Here is a 17,953-nt window from a genome sequence, read left to right on the forward strand (position 1 = left end):
CCTGTAGGAAGCAGACAGACTGCCAGGACCGGCCCAGGCCCCTTTGATGTGTTTCTAAAAAGATAGAGGGGGATTATGTTCTATGGAGGTGTGGTGTGGTGTGGGGAAGGGTGCCCCTGTGCCCATGCTGAGGCATCCCTTCCCCCTGAGGAACCAGCCACAGACAGTATAGTATAGAGTAGAGTTTATTTAGAACATGGGGAGGGGAGTTAAGAGGGTAGTAGGGGAAGAGAGAGAGAAAGAGCGCGAGAGCGTGAGAGCGAGAGAGCAAGAGAGAGAGAGAGAGAGAGAGAGAGAGAGAATAGTAGAGAGAGTAGAGGATGGCCATGAGCATGTGGAGAGAAGGGGGAAGGAGAATGGGGAGAGAAGGGACAAAGGGAAGAGGGAAAGAGCAAGAGCAAGAGAGGAGGTGACAAGCAGCTCCTTCATAGTGCCAGGCCCCTGTGTTGGTGCCAGGTAACTGTGGGGCGGAGCTTAGACAGAATGCTAACACCCTTTGCTTCTGTAGGAACTGTCTTTAAGCCTTCCTTGAAGCCAGGTGCCCAACAGATGATATCCAGGAGACACTGTGGAAGTGGATGGTTACCTGAGAATGATGTCCTGTGGTCCCTTCCTTTCTTTTTCTCCCTGTCTAGCACATAGACAAGTGGGAGGGAGCTTCAGCAGCCATTTTGTGATCATAAGGTAACTGTGAGGAGAGTAACCACAGGGGAGAATGACCAAAGAAGTTTGTTGACTCCAAGAACTCACCATACCAGTTCTAGATGGTCAACCCACGGGTCTCTTTGATGGATAGTGGGGCTCTCGTTTGCTTGTGTCCCTAACAGTTTTCCCTGGAAGAGGGCATGACTTTAAGGGGGATGAAGGAGGGATGGCCTACCAAGTGAGCGCTAAGCTGAGACATACAGTGGTCCCCAGTTGTCCTTAATGGATGAACCCTAAGTCCTCCAGTGTTTACCTGAGCCATGCCAAACCCCGTGTTCTTGCCTCCCTTTTCCTAACTATGTAGCCAGCATAAGTGGGCTCAATTAGCGATTAGACCCACTGAATTGTCAGGTGGGCTGGACTAGAAACTGACTAACCTGAAGAGTAACAATGTTTCCTTCATGCACCCCTCTCTCCACACAGTCTTCCAGCAGCTGCATCCAGCAGCAGCTTCACCTTGCCCATGGCCTGGTGAATAGAACTTCCCCCAAGCTGGAATGCATCCCATCGCAGCATGGCCAGCCTGAAAGCTGAGGTTGAGGGGCAGCCCCCTTCCCTATGACAGAGGGCCCCAGGCCCCAGAGTGTGCCCCTGGGACACTGAGTTCCTTCCAAGCAATTTACTGGAGCATGTTACCGACAAATAATAGGGTGAGTGGATCCTTTGTTCAAAAGTTACCTTTACACAGAAGCATTTATCAAGTTTAATTAACGCGTCAGGGACTCCAGTGTGAGGGATGGCTCCAAACACAGCCCTGATGGTGCTAATTTTTCTACATTAATGCCAACACGGCATCCAGCTAGAAGCAGGAAATAGACTATCAGTGGTAACACCACGGAAGAAAATAGCGACTTCCCTCCCTAAATCAAATTAAACGTGTGGCGGAGGCGGAAGGAGGAGCAGGAGCTGCAAGCCAAGCCCGCAGGGATCGTGCCCAGTATTGGCCAGGGACTCCGGCTGCACGAAGGCGGGGCCACCTCTGCTGCCTCCACCACCACCCCCTGCCACCGACACACACGCACGCGCGCGCACACACACACACAGGTACACAGAGGTCTGGTGGTGGCTGGTGCCAGGATTCGCTGTGGTTTTGGATTGCTCTGGGTTTTTTTTTTTTTAAGAGACTTATTTACACACGTTTGTGTGTCTGTGCAAGTGCCCATCATGCACAGAGACTAGAAGGAGGACATCCAGCGTCTTTCATCACTCTCTGCCTAGTCCATTGAGCAAGGTCTCTTTCTGAACCTGGGCCTCATGCTTTCTGGGCTAGGCTGGAAGCCAGCACACCCTTGTGGCCTCCTATGTCCACCAGCCCCTTGGAACTGGGATTACAGGTATGCACAAGGCACCCAACTTATTACATAACAGCTAGAACTAGAATTCTAGTCATCATGATGGTACAGTAAACACTCTTAACCACCGGGCCATTTCTCCACCCCCACCTCCCCTGCAAATCCATTCTTCCGATAGAGGTGGGATGGCTCAGTGATTAGGGATAAAGATGACTTGCCCAGAAGTCCTGAGTTCAATTCTCGGCAGCCACATGGCGGCTCACAACCATCTATAACTACAGTCCCATAGGATCCCTTGTCCCCTTCTAGTGTGCAAATGCACATACAGACAAAACATCCATATACACACGCAAATCTTTTTTTAAAGATCCATTCTTCCCATTTCTTGAGACTTCCAAGCACAGGGCAGTTGGCAGACACAGCTGAGCATTTAGTGTGTGACTAAGCACCCCGCAGCCAGCCTTGTAGACAAGATGGCCTTCCCAAGGAGCTGACCTTCTGCTGGGGAAAGCGAAGGGAGGTTAAGCCACCATTGGCACTAGAAAGTCTTCCAAGGAGCTTGTGCTGGGAGGAAGAGCTAACACATGAGGATCTGAGGCAAGGGCACACGGGGAGAAGGTACTACAATGCAGAGGGGACAGAGCAGCAGGGGAGGGCGATGGCTGGAACACGTGAGACAGATAGATCCATAAGAAAAAAGCTGGGGGTACAGCAGGTAAACGTGGGTACAATATGGGGGGGTCTGTGGCAGGACACAGCTACTGCCAGCCATGCAGAGGGCACAGAGGAGAACTGGCTCTGTGGGAAACCAGGATATAGCAGGCATTCACCTGTGCCCTGCCTTTGTGATGGAGCTGCCAATCCTGTGCTGAGGTCCCTGTTATGTGCCCCAGGGTGAGTCTCACTCCGCTGTGAAGTGAGGCACCAGGGACTGAGAAAGCCTGAGACACACAGGTGCCCAGCCCTGAGCCTGACCCAGAACCCTCAGATGCTACTATTGTGAACACACAGACCCCAATCCAGACAACGAATAGTGAGAGTCGAGGGTAGGTTTCAGCATTTCTCCTAGGTGGCCCTTGTGAGTAACTCTGGAACTTGAAGAAAAGTCCCCAGGGCGACACCATAGAGAGGAAGACTTCACTCAGGGGTCAGAGATGCCAGAGACTACACTGTGATATAAGAGAGAGTTCCCCACCACAGCGACATGAAAATAAAGACAAGGCCAGGTGGAGAAGCCTGTGGGCTCTTAGCTCGGGCTCCGGGGTTGGAAATGTCCCCACTCTCTGGCCCACCCCCATTAGAGCATGTGTGGTATCCTGAACTGCTTCGCATGGGTGCAGAATCCTCGGTTGCTGTCTCCTGGCAGCTTCCTGTCTTGCTCATGTATTAAGTGTTAAGTGTTCTCCCTGCTGCAGCAAGTCTTGCTCCCACACTGAATCCTGCCCTACTCCTGTCTCACTCTGAGGACCCTCTTGGTTTGACCAGTCGCCATGATGGAGACTGGGACCACCCAGGTCTGATGGAGCCATAGCCATGAGCTTTGTACCCATTGGCTGATATGTCTCCTACCTCACCATCAGGACTCACAACTTGGCCTCTGCATGGCAGCCACCCTCTTGGACTTCTGGGTCTCCCAAGATCATGGTCTTCCACGGAGTCTGAACCCCATCTCAGTGGAGGCCACTCTTGAGTGTAGAGCCCTGCTCAGGGCTGTTGTGGCACACTTGAGACTCGAGCTGCACTGGAACACCCATCTTTGGAACCTTGGCCTCTGCCTCTCCATGGCCACGTGAGGATGGGCTACAGGGGAATCAGTAACACTCATCTCTTATGTGTGTGGTACCACAAGAGACACACACTCTTATCCCAAGATCTGCAGGGACCCAGTGGGTACCCTTACCTAACTAAACACCATTCAACTTGGCTCCCAGCTGTGTTATCTCTTTAGACAGACTCCTTATCTGAAGGTCACTTAGTGACAGAAGGATCTGGAACCGGCTTACAGCACAACATGAGTCCCAGGTAGAAGGCAAACCAGGTGCCATCTTGGATCCAGCTCTACCCTGTGGGTCACTGGGCATGTACTCATATCCCTCAGGCCTAAGTTTGCAGGGTGAGGGGAAAGGGGCTCATTGGTTGTTATCCCTGGGCCTAAGGTGGCCCTGACTGAAAGTCTCAGCCACTGCCAGAGGTCAACAGGGATGCCACAGCCTGTGAGGAAATGAAAGGGTAGAACCTTCCCGGAAGTCAGCCCTGGGCATCCCTGGGGATCATCACAGCTTCCTAGGTTTTCTGCTCCTTCCTAGCTATGAGGCCTGGCTGCAGCTGAGAGACTGTGAGGACGGCCAGTACTCCTCTTCCCATCTTCCCGGACCTATCCTACCACCGCCATCATCAGGACCGCCAATGATGCTGCTTTTTCTGAATAGCTACCATGAGTTGTCCTGGTTCACACACACCCCAAGGTCCCTCTGAGACTTCACCACTAGGTCCCTGTCTTGAAGGCCCTGGATCTGGACTGAAATCTACTACCCCTAAGTCCCAGGCCACCTGATGTACAATCCCTGGAGATGATATTGAAAAACAGCTGTCCTAGGAAGCTGTGGATGTCATCGGGAGGTGGCAGGCAGGGCCACTAGGTAATTGGATACCTGGGGCCCAGTTCTGATATGGGGCCACCCGTGGCCTGAGGCTTAGCTCCCAGCTTTCTTCAAAAAAGCTTCCAGCCACCTTCTTCCTCCGCAGACTTCACCCAGGTCCTCAAAGTTAATTATTCCCAGACAGAAAATTACTTCCAACTCTGAAAAACGAGTGCTTTGGGAAGGCAGATCTAATTACTGGCCTTCTCTGCATGTCTCAGGGAGGCGAGCGAGAGTTTCCTGGGCCTGGGAATGCAATTACAGGGAACATTAGAGCTGCTGTGGTCAGTACCTACGTCAGTGCTCAGCCAACTCCTGGCAGGAGCTGAGCCCTCGTGGCCAACAGCCTAGGAGCCAGAAACCAGCTCCTGTGATCTGAAAGGGGTGCTCAGTAGACTTTGGGGTTCGTGTGTGACCTGTTCAGTCTCCTGACCCTGTTTGGAAGCAAGGTCTTAGCAAATAAGACCAGGCAGTGTCTGGTGGCGGTTCAATTTGTTGAGTGGGGTCCTCATGTGAAGAAGAAAGGATACTGAGACAGTGTATGGCGTCATCCATGGTTTGGCCCAGGCCAGGAGGAGCTGCAGGTGCCTAGAGCCTTCTGAAACTACCTGTGGCACCGTGTGCTTGGACTTTGCAGCAGGGAGAGTCATGGGAATATGGTTTTTTAAGTCCTTTAGGAGCTTAGATCTGGGGTCTGCTTGCTCAGTAGCCTGGGGACATAGTCAAAGTCTCACCAGTGAGGGTGCTTCTAGGCACATGCTTGGTTCTCTCCCTGCTGCAACCGATGGATCTGCCATGCCTTTGCCAAGTGAGGTTGCCTACTTCCCAAACCCCACAGCTTGGTGAGGAAGTCTCTCACGGCCTCCAGCCCAGGCCCAGCACCACGATGTCCATTCTGTGCCTCCTGCAGCCAGTAGCCTCCAGCTCCACACTCATGGCCCTCAATACTCTCTCTCTTTCTCTCTCTCTCTCTCTCTCTCTGGTATAACACAACTGCTATGCATCCAGATTTCACAACCATATTCCAAGCAGAATGAAGAGAAAAGCCAAAGGCTAAAAGTCATGAGGTGTCTCCCTGGAAGCTTTAGTCTTTACTTCAGAAGATGGGTGCCCTCCCCCCAAAAAAGGTCTACCCACATCTCATTGGCCATGTCTAGCTGCAAGGGAAGCTGAGAACATAAAAGTCAGATTTCCCTTCTTACCATCAGAGGAGAGGAAAAAAGTTAGACAAGGTCCTTTCAAATATTAGCTGCCACCAGAGGCTGCCCTGGACCAGTAGCCTCTCCCTCTGGGCTCTGACCTGAGATGTTAGTGGTCAAACCCATACAAACCTATAGTTAGGGAAGCTGTGGGGGCTGAGGAAAGTGCAAGGACAGACTCCAGCATCTGGTAAAGGAAACAAGGAGGAGGATAGCTCATCCCACCTGAAGCTCTGCTAGCCTTTTCTCAAGCACTAGCTGCCTTATATACCCCTGTGTCTGCTTACACCTCTGTCTGCATTTCCAACTGGGACATTGTGCCCAGCCTGTCCGTTCTTTCTCAGGAGTGTCTTCAATGGCAGACAGTCAGCTCTCCAGCCTGTAATGGAGTCAGCCTGTGTCAGTCCTCTCAGAATGAGACTGATGTCATCCTAGTGAGAGCCAGGGAAGAGACAAAGCAACTGAAGAGAATTTGAGAACAGGGCAGAGGGGCGGTGGTGACACACGCCTTTAATCCCAGAGCTCAGGAGGTAATGCAGGGAGATCTCTGAGTTTGAGGCCAGCCTGGTGTACAGAGTGAGTTCCAGGACAGCCAGGGCTACACAGGGCTAAACTCTGTCTCTGGAAGGAAGGAAGGAAGGAAGGAAGGAAGGAAGGAAGGAAGGAAGGAAGGAAGGAAGGAAGGAAGGGAGAGAGAGAGACAGACAGACAGACAGACAGACAGACACAGGGAAGCTGCTAAGTCCCAGATGGCCCTACCCAGTGTGTAGGAAAGGCTAAGCTATCAGAATCCTGCAGCCCAGAGGCCAGGGACAGACAGGCTGCTGCCTAGCGCTTATATAGACGTCTTTTTTTATTTGTTTTTTTTTTTCTCCTGGTAATTCTGAAAAGATGAATGAATTTCATGAAAACTGACATTTTAAAAAACTTAAAATCAAGGGAAAATTGTTTACAAGGCAAAAACAAGTTCCCTCAGGGCCTGACCAGGAAAGGTCTGCAAGGAATTTCTTCCTTGCTCCTCAAACCTCCCCTTCTGCCCCTGGGACCTCCCCTTCTGCCCCTGGGACCTCCCCTTCTGCCCCTGAAACCTCCCCTTCTGCCTCTGGGACCTCCCCTTCTGCCCCTGGGACCTCCCCTTCTGTCCCTGGGACCAGCCCTTTTGTCCCTGCAGTGGCTTGAGGTCCCAGGGCAGGTGGTAAGGTATGGTCCTGACACTTGAGACTCCACGCCAAGCTGCTGCCTCCAAGTTCAGAGAGTTTAAATAGACACACACACACACACACACACACACACACACACACACACACACACACCAAATGGGAAGACTACAAGGGCTGACTCCAACATGGCTGTCAACACCAAATGGTGCATATCCTGTCCACCAGCAGTCTTTGCCCCTGTGAACTGAGAGATTCAAACCATCCCCACTGCATCCAGCTGTCTCTATTGCTGTCTCCCTGGCACTAGCTGGTATGGAATCCTCCTCAAAGTCTCTGTCTACCCGAACCCGTAGCTGTCCTTTCAAGGACTGAGAGAGCCGTGTCCCCTCCTACTCGGCAACAGATTCGCAAACTGCTACTACAAACCTGCGAAGCCACGTGTGAGGACAACTCCAGAGCTAAGAATATGCAGGCAGGTAGGGAACAGGTGTCAAGGAAGGCCTCCGTTCCCACCCACGTCACAGGCTCACCTGGCAGGAGGTGTGTGTGCACACGTGCGTGTGCGTGCGTGTGTGTGTGTGCGTGCATGTGTGTGTGCATGTGTGTGTGTGTGCGTACATGTGTGTGTGTGTGTGTGTTTGTTACACGTGAATGCAAAGACACACCCTCAACCGAGATAAGAGAGTTCATTCTGTAGTCAGGTAAGTGACTACAGCCCAGGAACACATTTATGTTAGTGGTTCGTCAGGTGCACGAAGTTTTTATTAACAGAACAAAGAAAGTCATAAATCAACTCGCTTTCAAGTGCGTCGGTGGAAACACCAGGTAGGGAAGTGTCAGATGACTGGGGGCATCTCTGCTCTGAGTCTTAGATGCTCTCCTGTGATATTCTTGGCCCTTGGATTGGTGAAAGTTCCAGGTCTCTTCATACATTCCAAAGATAATCTATAACTAGCTTCTGGATTAGAAACATTCTAACTGTTCCACAATTGTTGAAGCTCCCATCTCTCAATCAGCATATAAGGTATGACCTCCTCCTTGAGTAACTTCTATTCAAAGGCAAAAGAGCTGGAACAGGGCAGGAGCTGAGAAGTTGACTGTGACCACGGAAGGTGAGAGGAAGAACAGAAAGGACCCAGAGAGGCACCATTGGCCCTCTCCTGGTGGTCACGCTGACAACTGCTGATCATCTCCCTGTGTTCTCTGGAGTGTGCGGGGACAGGCCTGACACCATGGGGTTACCTTCTCATCTTCTCTGTCATTCAGCACCACCACCAGCCACCCACCCCACGCCGGGGCTCCCAGTGAGCTGTGCTCCAGATTGTACAATAGTCAGCAAGTCATAAAACGGTGTGTGCTCAGGTAGAATCTGGGGTCTGGGGAGAAGATCTTGCCCTTGTCCCTGCCCTGAAGGGTAAAGGGTTCTAGGTTCTTATCCACTTTACAAAGAACTGAGCAGAGACACACAGTTCCAGGAGAAGCAGTGGCCACTGATTTTCAAAGGAAAATCACCCCCACTTCCGAGGGGTGAGTCAATCCAGCAGGGAGAACAAAGGGCTTGGATGATGCAGAGGGAAGGGTTTGGGGCTCATTTGCACAGAGTGAGCCTTGCTGCCCATACACTGTGTCACTTGTAGTTCCACACCCAGCTTCATGTATCCTGTGTCTCATTGGCGTCTTAAGTCTCCATCCAGGGGTGAGCCACATGTCACACTCTAGAGTGACTTCACCCGTGACAGTAGCCAGACTTAGTGACATCATCTGTTGTTCTCCCACAGTGCTGGCTGTTTTAAGGCCTTCCCAACCACGTGGTCTGAACAATTCCTCTGCTTCAGTGTCACCGCTTGTAAGACGTCCAGAACAATCACCTACGTGCAGGGTCCTAAATCCTGTCACCTCTATAATGTCCCTTCAACAACGCAAGATTCAGGGTGGATTGGGGAGGGCCAGCTGGCTGAAGCCAGAGCTGAAAGATGAAAACATGCCAGCAGGAACTAGCTTTGGCCCCTTCAGTTGTCCCCCAACACCTACAGAGAAGAACTTGGCTCTTAAGTCTCTAACCTGGAAGCCAGGCGCCATGCCCCGCCCACCAGAGTCAGGGCACTTAGTGCACGTGAAAGCAGCTTCCGTCTCTAGCCAGAAAGAGGAAGGAGCAGCTAAGTGCTCCCAGCCCCAGCTCAGAGCCAGCTGAGTACCCAGGCTCTGTGTGTGTACACACCACACCCCTGCTCCAAGCACCACCCACGTGCAGGCACAAAGCTTGATCAGCCCTCTCTTCCCACAGATGTGGGAGCGCTGACATCAGCAGGAGGGCCTCGGATGCTATCTGAGGTGACTTGTAGATCAAGTGTATTCTCGGAGCAGAACTCATCGACACAGAAGACTCTGTGGGGGTTGTCTCCTTATAATGACATACCGGGAGAGCATACAGCCCATCCCACCACCGCAGGCCGGACCCTCTAGTCTCCCGTGTTTGCCTGTACCTAGACACCGGGAGCTTCCCCGCTTCCAGTCAGCACACCTGCATCTGGCTAGAGAGAAGCCTCTTTCCACTGCCCTCACCAGCCAGGAAGAACCAGCAACGGTTTGCAGCTGGCCCAGTCCCAGTGCTTTGCTCAGCACTGAATAGTCTCTTCCTGTCCCTTAGGGGGCACCTGCCTTTCTGGGGCCCCTCCAGCCTCGAGTGCCTGGAAAATTATTTCCCTGATCAAATATTCATGGGTCTGTCAAGCCTGAAATAGGCCTGAAAAGAAAAAAGGCAATTTGTGTCCAGCATAAATGCTTGACAGGGTGCGTGAAACCCCCACTGCTGGCTTCTGAGTTGCTCATGGGCCCCTTCTCCACCACCCTTTGACAGCAGACCTCTCGGGTGGATGCCCTGGGCCATCTGGGACTCCTGCAGGGCTCTGCCCTTCGTCATCTTTGCAATACCGAACAAGAGCCTGGTGCTCCCTTGACACCGCCTTCCACTTCTATAAAGTCCAGCTGTCCTAGAAGCAGTGACTCCAGACTCTGGGGACAGCAGTGCAGTCCTCTCAGATGAGGCCGAGTAGTCAGGGCCACAGCCCCATGAGGGGCCATCACTGTCTCACACATCACCTCCTTTATCCTTATCCTGCCTCACAAGAACGAAGCAACAGCAAGACAAGGCGCTCACACACGCCAGACTTCGGTTCTGCCCGCCTGAAGCTCAGGTGGCCCATGTGAGGAGCCCCCACCACCCTCGTCACTGTGAAGAACTGCTTGTCTGATACTTTGGAGACCGTGAATGGTAAACATGAGATGTTCCAGAAAAACAAAAAGCTAGTGTGGGAGGGACAAGAGAGGAGAGATGTGAGCAGAGACTCACGAGGCCACACTGGTCCATCGCTATGTTCTTACTGAAGGGAATTTGGGCGTAAAAACACCTGGAGGGGAGACTGTGGGACGGCAAAGCAGAGGTGGGAGGGGTGAAACTAGGGGGCCAGGGAAATGTCCCTGTTTGAAGAAAGACCTGGAGGCAGAGGGGGCAGGAAGGGACCCTCCTATGTATTCTAGATACATAGAAATCACATTCTGATGTATACCTTGGTCTCAGACGTCAGGCCTCCAGACTGAGAAAGTCTGTTTTCAGCCTCCAGCTATGCCATAGAAGTCCCCTCTCCCAGTTTGGTGGCACTCTTTGACAGCAAATGACCCAGGAAACCCCAGTCTGAGGTAGACGAAGAGGCAGCCCCAGGTGAAACTTCCCTTTCCATTCCAGACTGGCTACAGCCCCTCATGGCTCATCCGTACTTACAACTTATTGGGCTCTCCATTCTGGAGACCAGGAAGTCCCTAGTGACAGCGTTCTCATCTGGGGAGGCTTTGGAGCTGCCAAATCCCTGGCAGAAGGCAGAAGGGCAAGAGTGCATCTGTCAGACCCAGAACTCTAGAGGTGAAGCCATCACACACTGAGGACTTTAATCCAAGACTCAGGGCAGAGCCTCAGCCCCACCTCACAGCATTGTACCATCATGAGCTAAATGCAACAGGTAAACTGTGGGGACATGGAGTCCAGGCAAGTGCATCAGAGTCATCACATGTAAATGAGGCCACGAGAGCCCCACCCCTCCCCATCTCAGAAAGTGGGGCTCCAGTTCTTGGCTCATACCTGAGCTATCCTGGGCCCTCCCTTTACTTATGTCCTGTGTCCCTTAAAGCTTGGGTCTGCTTCAGAAGGCAGCTGCTTGTCACCAGCTAATGGTCCCTAGTGCAGCCCATCCTTGGTCCTGGGTGTCCCTGAAGCACTCCCCCTCATCTCAGCTTCTGAGATCAAGGGGGTTCCTCGCCTCATTCAAAATAAGAGCCAAAGATTGCACAGGGTGGGTGGGGGCCCTGTGCAGCCTGCTCCTCAGGCCCTGGACAGCTGCTCAGCTCACCCCTGCCTCTCCCTGCCAAGGTTGGGAGATGAAGAAGCCAGAGAGAGTAGCACGTTATAGACCCTAGAGGAGCCAGCTTTTCCCTGAGCAAGATGCGTGTGCCATGCTGGGATCCCAATATTAAGGGTGCCTTGGTACCTGAGTGGTTAGGGGCACAAAGTGGAAAGGGCAGGGAGGGGCTGGAAGTCTTGATTTGCAGGGTGGAAGCAGTCACCAGGCTGCATTTATGTGTCCTTGGCCTGATGGAGCAGTCCTCTGCTCCCGCTTATCAGGTACATTTAACAGGATAAACGAGGCTGCCGGCCCCTGACAGACACGGGACAAGCGCAGGCTGGGCAGCATCGTGCAGCTTCAGTGCACCAGTAATTGCTCCTCCCTGGAAGCTGAAGAAGTGGAAGGCAGGTGGGAACCCCTGCCTGGGGTGCTGTGGGGAGAGGGGAGAAGCCTGGGAGGCAGGTAGGAACCCTGGGAGTGGGGTGAGGGGTATGGGAGATCCACCATCCTGCTAGCGATACTGCCTAGAGACCCTTTAGAGGACAGTGGGGGATGCCCAAACCTCTGGCCCACAGAGTGACACCGGTGACTTCAATGAATCAGCAGCTGACACAGTATCTGCTAATGGCTGTCCATCCCCCTCTCCCTTCCCTGTCCATCCTTGAGATCCCGGATGGGAAGAGTCCAAGTTAAGGACTTTGGAGCAGGCTCCTCCTCTGCAGGTTCTGACCAATGAGAGGCATTCCTGAATGCCCTAGGGACATGAGGATCCCCTGAAGGAACAGTCTAGGAGGGTGGTCAGGGTAGGGGGGAGGTCCTGCCTTTACCAGGCTAACTACTCTGCCAAGGCTGGGCACTTAGAAGTAGCCCCTATCCAGGAAGGGGCAATAGCCAGATGTGCCCTCCAGGGTCACCCCCAGGCAGGGTGCATCTCAGAGGAGCCTCTCAGGAAGCCTCTGAAGGAAAAGGTTGGGAGGTGCATGTGGGCAAGAGGGTAAAGCCCTCCAGGAAGGAGGAACCCCACGATGTATTCCTACACCCACCAGAGCAGCCCACACCACAAACAAGGGCAGCTGAGACAAGAACGGAATTTACAGACGATCACATAGCCCAGGACCCGGGTGTGAAGGAGAGGCTGCCTGCTCACCTCTTCCTGTCCCCTTCTCCCTGACTTGTCCTCTTGCCCTCTGCATCCGTGTCCATGGCATCGCCTGTACTCTGACCCTCAGGGGGCATCTGTGCCCCAGCAGATGCCACACAGCCCACTCTGGACATGAAGACAGCAAGCTAGGACCTTTTCCCAAAGTGAACCGTAAGCTGCCAAGAAGCCAGTAGAGGGAGAACACAGAAGCTGTTGTCAAAAGCACCGGTGCCTTGCCGGAAGCCAAGGGAGCGTAACCCTGAGATGAGACCTGGGTCTCCAACCGCTCTCAGCCTCAGTTTCCCTACCTGCAGGATGGGATAATTACAAACTGAATTCTCGGATGCGGGGAGGCTCCATGAGTCAATGTCTGAGACTCAAATTAAGAAAAGCCAGGTGCTGGGCAGATGCGGGGATCTGAGAAGATTGGGATGTTTCCATGGTGACAGGAGCTCCGCGTTTAGCGGTAAACATCTCCAACGCTCAGAAACAGCCTCTCCTCGATCTTCTGACATCTTGAAGAGAGGCAGTCAAGGTGCAGCCACTCTGGCCCAATGGGCTGTCCAGGAGCAGGGTTCTTTCCAGTTTCCTGCACTCCAGAACTGGTTGTGAGTTTCTATCTAGAACCTTCTCCCGGGGCCAGAACCGCCCTGTTTCCTGTGTACGGTTTAGACACTGACAGTACTCCCTCCATCTGCCTGTGACAAATGTCCTTTAAGCCTCTGGGAACTATGAGGTGGCCCAGCACAATCCCTGTATAAAGACTCCAAGCATGCAGGGAGAGGCAGCACAGCAGGCTGCAGCAGGGCCACAGAGCAGGTCAGGGCTGCGGTGGATAGGTGGGATGGCACCATGCTCCCTGTGGCCTGGCACACTTGACTCTGGTAACCACGGGAACAAGAGCTTTGCAAAGCCGCCCCACCTGTCAACGACACCAAATCCTGGCAAAGGGAACTCATAGGCCTGTTCACATCGGAGCAATGCTGCCTCCTAGAGGTACCACTGAGAACTGCAGGGCAGATTGAGGCTTTACAGAGTCAGATGTGAATGGACCGCTACCCTCAGGGCCAGTGTCTGCGTAAGCACTCGGATCTTGGCACTGAAGGTCCTGCCTGGCCCATGTTTGGAAGCACAGAAGCCAGAGAGAAGCACAAATACAGTGTAATCAGCAGGCAGAACTCTGAGGACAGCCAAAGCTAACACCCCATGGTGGAGAAGTCTTTCTGCCACCACCCAGCAGGAAAAGAGGAAGAGAGGGAAGGGAGGAGGGAAGGAAGGAGGGAAGAAGGGAGAAAGGCAGGAAGAGAAAGAAGAAAGGACTAAGAGGAATGCATGGGGGTTTTCACCTTGACTTCAGCCTGGAGAGACTGCAATGTGAATTCTCAGGAGTTTAGGGGAGACACAGCCGGTGTAAAGGCTCCAGAGTGGCCCTCTGCATGCCTGCTGGGATCAGCAAGATCTGGATTAGAGCCATGTTGCTAAAATTTCTCCCCAGGGGGAGACATAAGCAATGGCTCCCCCTTCTCCTAAGGCCCCAATGGCAAACTGAGGCACAATTCCACCAGAGTTCTCTCTGGGAACCAATGAGTTTATTGGGCTTCCTTACACACAACCTAGTTGAGGGGTTACATGCAAGGATGTGGGTATTTCTACCCCAACAGATAGCACCTAGACGGCCCTTACCCGACAGCTTCCCCTGAGCTTCATAGGTGGTGCCCTTTCTCCTAGTCTTCCTCAGTCCATATACTCTAGCCCCTCCCCATTGTCACGTGCAATTAAGGCAAACAGCAGGCGATAAAGAGTCTGGATACTCAGGTGAGGGTCTTATAACTTCCCACCCCTCCATGGAGGCTGCAAACAGCCAGCAAGCCTTGGAGGGATAATCGACATTCTATACCCTAGTCATGTAGAGGTCCCCAAGTCACCCTCAGGCCTCACAGCTGCAGCAGGACTCACCGGCTTCAGCAAAGGCAAGAGTCCCAGATGGAGATTTCTGAGGGGAAAGGGAGGTAGAGCGGGAAAAGGGAGGCCCAGAGGATCCTGGGAGCCACAGCTGGGCCAAGCAGAGTCCAAGGAGATCAGTGTAGAAGGCCACAGACCCTGTCAGTCTGGAAGGGGAGGGATATCTTTACACTTCTAGACAAGGAAAACCCAGTCATGAATTTATAACGTTGATGTGACTGAGAGTCTACAGAAAACACCATGTATGTGAACCCACTCTGGTCTACTCAGCAGCAGATCCAGAGAGAAAGACGTTAGGGGGATACCAAGGCCCAGGGACAGCTGTGTATTCTGGAAGCATTTTTTTAGGTGACTTAATTCCTAGAGACTCCATTGAGCAGACATAGGGTGCTGGGGTTTGGATCCAGAAATCACCCCCAAAAACCCTTGTGTTGGCTTGAATTTTAACAGAGGGACTTGAGGCAACTGTATCATGATGGTCTAATCTTATCCATGGACTTCTCCAGTGATATTCTCCTAGCCCAAGTAGCTGTTGGGAGGTGGTGGGAACTTTAGCAACTGGCCAGACCAACCCTGGATTGGACTGAATTAAACTATGCTAAGGGACAGACCCAACACAGAGGGAAGCTCTGAACTCAAGGAATACATCTTTGCCAAATTAAAGTTGCGACCGCCTGACCACCATTTCTAATGTGGAGGTACGGGGCCACCAGAGCAGAGAGACGTGTGCCGAGGGCCCTTCTGTACTCAGTACACATGTTTGCTCGGCCGCAGGAAGCCAGGCTTGGTCCTAGGGGCCTGTTAGGAAGGCTTGGTGGAGAGCCCCTGCTTGGCATACGCAAGGGCTCACTCCCTCGTCAGAGTCAGTGGATGGCCACTGTCTTCTGAACGCAGGCCTGGGCTCCGCAGAGAGCAAGACACTCCAGTCATCCAGCACTAGGCTCCACGGGGTCAGTATTTCAGAGATTCATGGGAGAAAGACAGTTCTCAGCAGTCTCCAGACAGGACAGACTTCCTGACCCTCAGTCTCTGGCAGTTTTGCTGACAGCCGGAAAGCCTGAATGGAGGATTGGTGGGGCATGGGGGGTGAGGGGGGAGACTGGATCTCATTAACACAACCTCAGAAACTTCCAGTCATGCCCTAGACTGCTGGAGCCGGCAGGAACCTTTGCACTCGCCTGGTCCACAGTTGTCGCTGTTTATTTGAGAAACTGAGACCTAGAGAAAGGCAGCCATGCACACTGGGGCATCCAACAGTGGGGACGGGTGGGACTCTCACTTCTGACTATCCAGCACAGCCCGAGGTAGCTAGATACCCGCTGAGCGTCCCCATCTCTTCCCCTCCCCCCACCCAGGGAGGGGAAAGAGCTAAATTCTCACTTAACAGCAGGATGCTTCTGGGCCTCATTACCATGATGCAAATTAATATTTATTATGCAATTATTCATCTTTGTAATTGCTAGTATTTCAAAGGGAGCACGGAAGGTTTAATTAGAACACGTGGAATGTTATTAAAATGGAATGTCAGAAGGAGGGGTGACCCTCTCCCCTCTGCTGCCCCAAGCCTAGCTACCTCCAGAAGGTTCCAGAGCTTGAGTCCACACCAGCCTGGCTTCCCTACCTGGATGCTCCCTCTGAGACACCGATCTTCCTTTTTTCACTATTTTCTGAGGTCTTGACTCCTAGAAACTTTGTGGGTTATTGTGCTAGCAGAAGTTTAGACTCAAAGAACCTGTCTGTAGACAAGAAGCCACAGACGTTATTGACAAGTAGCTTCCTGGTGCAGAGGCCAGCACCTGGGTCTTCTAAAAGGCCGGCGGCAAGCTAGACATGGTGGTGTACACCTTTAATCCCAGAACTGGGAGGCAGAGGAAGGCAGATTGTTATGAGTTCCAGGCCAGCCAGGGTTCGTAGAGAGACCCTATTGCAAGAAGACAGAGGCTTTTAAATTTTTAAAACCAAATAAAAAGGACAATGGCATCAGGACAAGAGCCTGCCACCCTCTGCACCGAGCACACCCAGCCCCTGTGCAGTCTCGGTGGAACAACACCAAGTTTCTCCTCCCTCCTGCCTCCCCCTCCCTCCTCCTCCCTCCCCCCGTCTCCCCCTGCTTCCCTCCTGCCTCCCCTGCCTCCCCCTGCCTCCCTCCTGCCTCCCCCTGCCTCCCCCTGCCTCCCCTGCCTCCCCCTCCTCCTCCCCTGCCTCCCCTGCCTCCCCCCCCTCCCCTGCCTCCCCTGCCTCCCCCTGCCTCCCCCTGCCTCCCCTGCCTCCCTGCCTCCTCCTGCCTCCCCTGCCTCCCCTGCCTCCCCTGCCTCCCCTGACTCCCCCCAGCTCCCCTGCCTCCCCTGCCTCCCCTCCTGCCTCCCCTGCCTCCCTCCTGCCTCCCCTGCCTCCCCCTACCTCCCCTGCCTCCTCCTGCCTCCCCTGCCTCCCCTGCCTCCCCTGCTCCCCTGACTCCCCAGCTCCCCTGCCTCCCCTGCCTCCTGCCTCCCCCTGCCTCCCCCTGCCTCCCTCCTGCCTCCCCTGCCTCCCCCCTCCCCTCCCCCTGCCTCCCCTGCCTCCCCCTGCCTCCTTCCTGCCTCCCCCTGCCTCCCCTGCCTCCTTCCCTGCCTCCCCTGCCTCCTCCTCCCCCCTGCCTCCCCTGCCTCCCCCTGCCTCCCCTGCCTCCCCCTGCCTCCCCCTGCCTCCCTTGCCTCCCCCTGCCTCCCCCTCCCCTGCCTCCCTTGCCTCCCCCTGCCTCCCTCCTGCCTCCCCTGCCTCCCCCTGCCTCCCCTCCTGCCTCCCCTGCCTCCTCCCTGCCACACGGGAGATGTTCAGAGTGCTTTTAGGTCTATAGCTCCTTATTCATGATAGATTTTAATTTGGGGTGATAATCTGAGAAGGTCAGAAGGTAAGTGGTAATTCTGGGAAAGCCAAGTTTGGAACACATCAGCTGTGACCCTGCCCCTACCTGAACAGCCTGCCTGGGAGAGAATGAGTCTGCCCTGGGGTGGTGAAATCAAGGTCAGATCCACAGCTAAGCAGGGATGATGAAGGGGGCCTGCTACTTTCATGTCGGGAGCAGGGCAGAGCAGCAGGACGCTCAAACAGGTAACTGGTGTGGGTGTACTGGCAAGATGGAAGGATAAACTCAGGTGGGAGATGCTGGAGGGCCTTCGGGAATGATGGAGTGGGTCACAGCCGATCAGTCACTATCACAGAGACTCAACCTCTAGCACCTGAGAGGACCAGGGCAAGACGCAAGGAGACAAACTTGTCTCTCAGCTTCAGAACCTCAGGCTTCTTCATGGAGTCCTGTCTGCGTTCAGGGAAGGTCCTCTTAGAGAACTTGGAACACCCTGTTTTGGCTGGGCTGCTTGCGAACAATCTCTCTCTCTCTCTCTCTCTCTCTCTCTCTCTCTCTCTCTCTCTCACACACACACACACACACACACACACACACACACACACACACAGAGTGT

This window comes from Rattus rattus, chromosome 1, assembly GCF_011064425.1.
Source record: "Rattus rattus isolate New Zealand chromosome 1, Rrattus_CSIRO_v1, whole genome shotgun sequence".
NCBI lineage: Eukaryota > Metazoa > Chordata > Mammalia > Rodentia > Muridae > Rattus > Rattus rattus.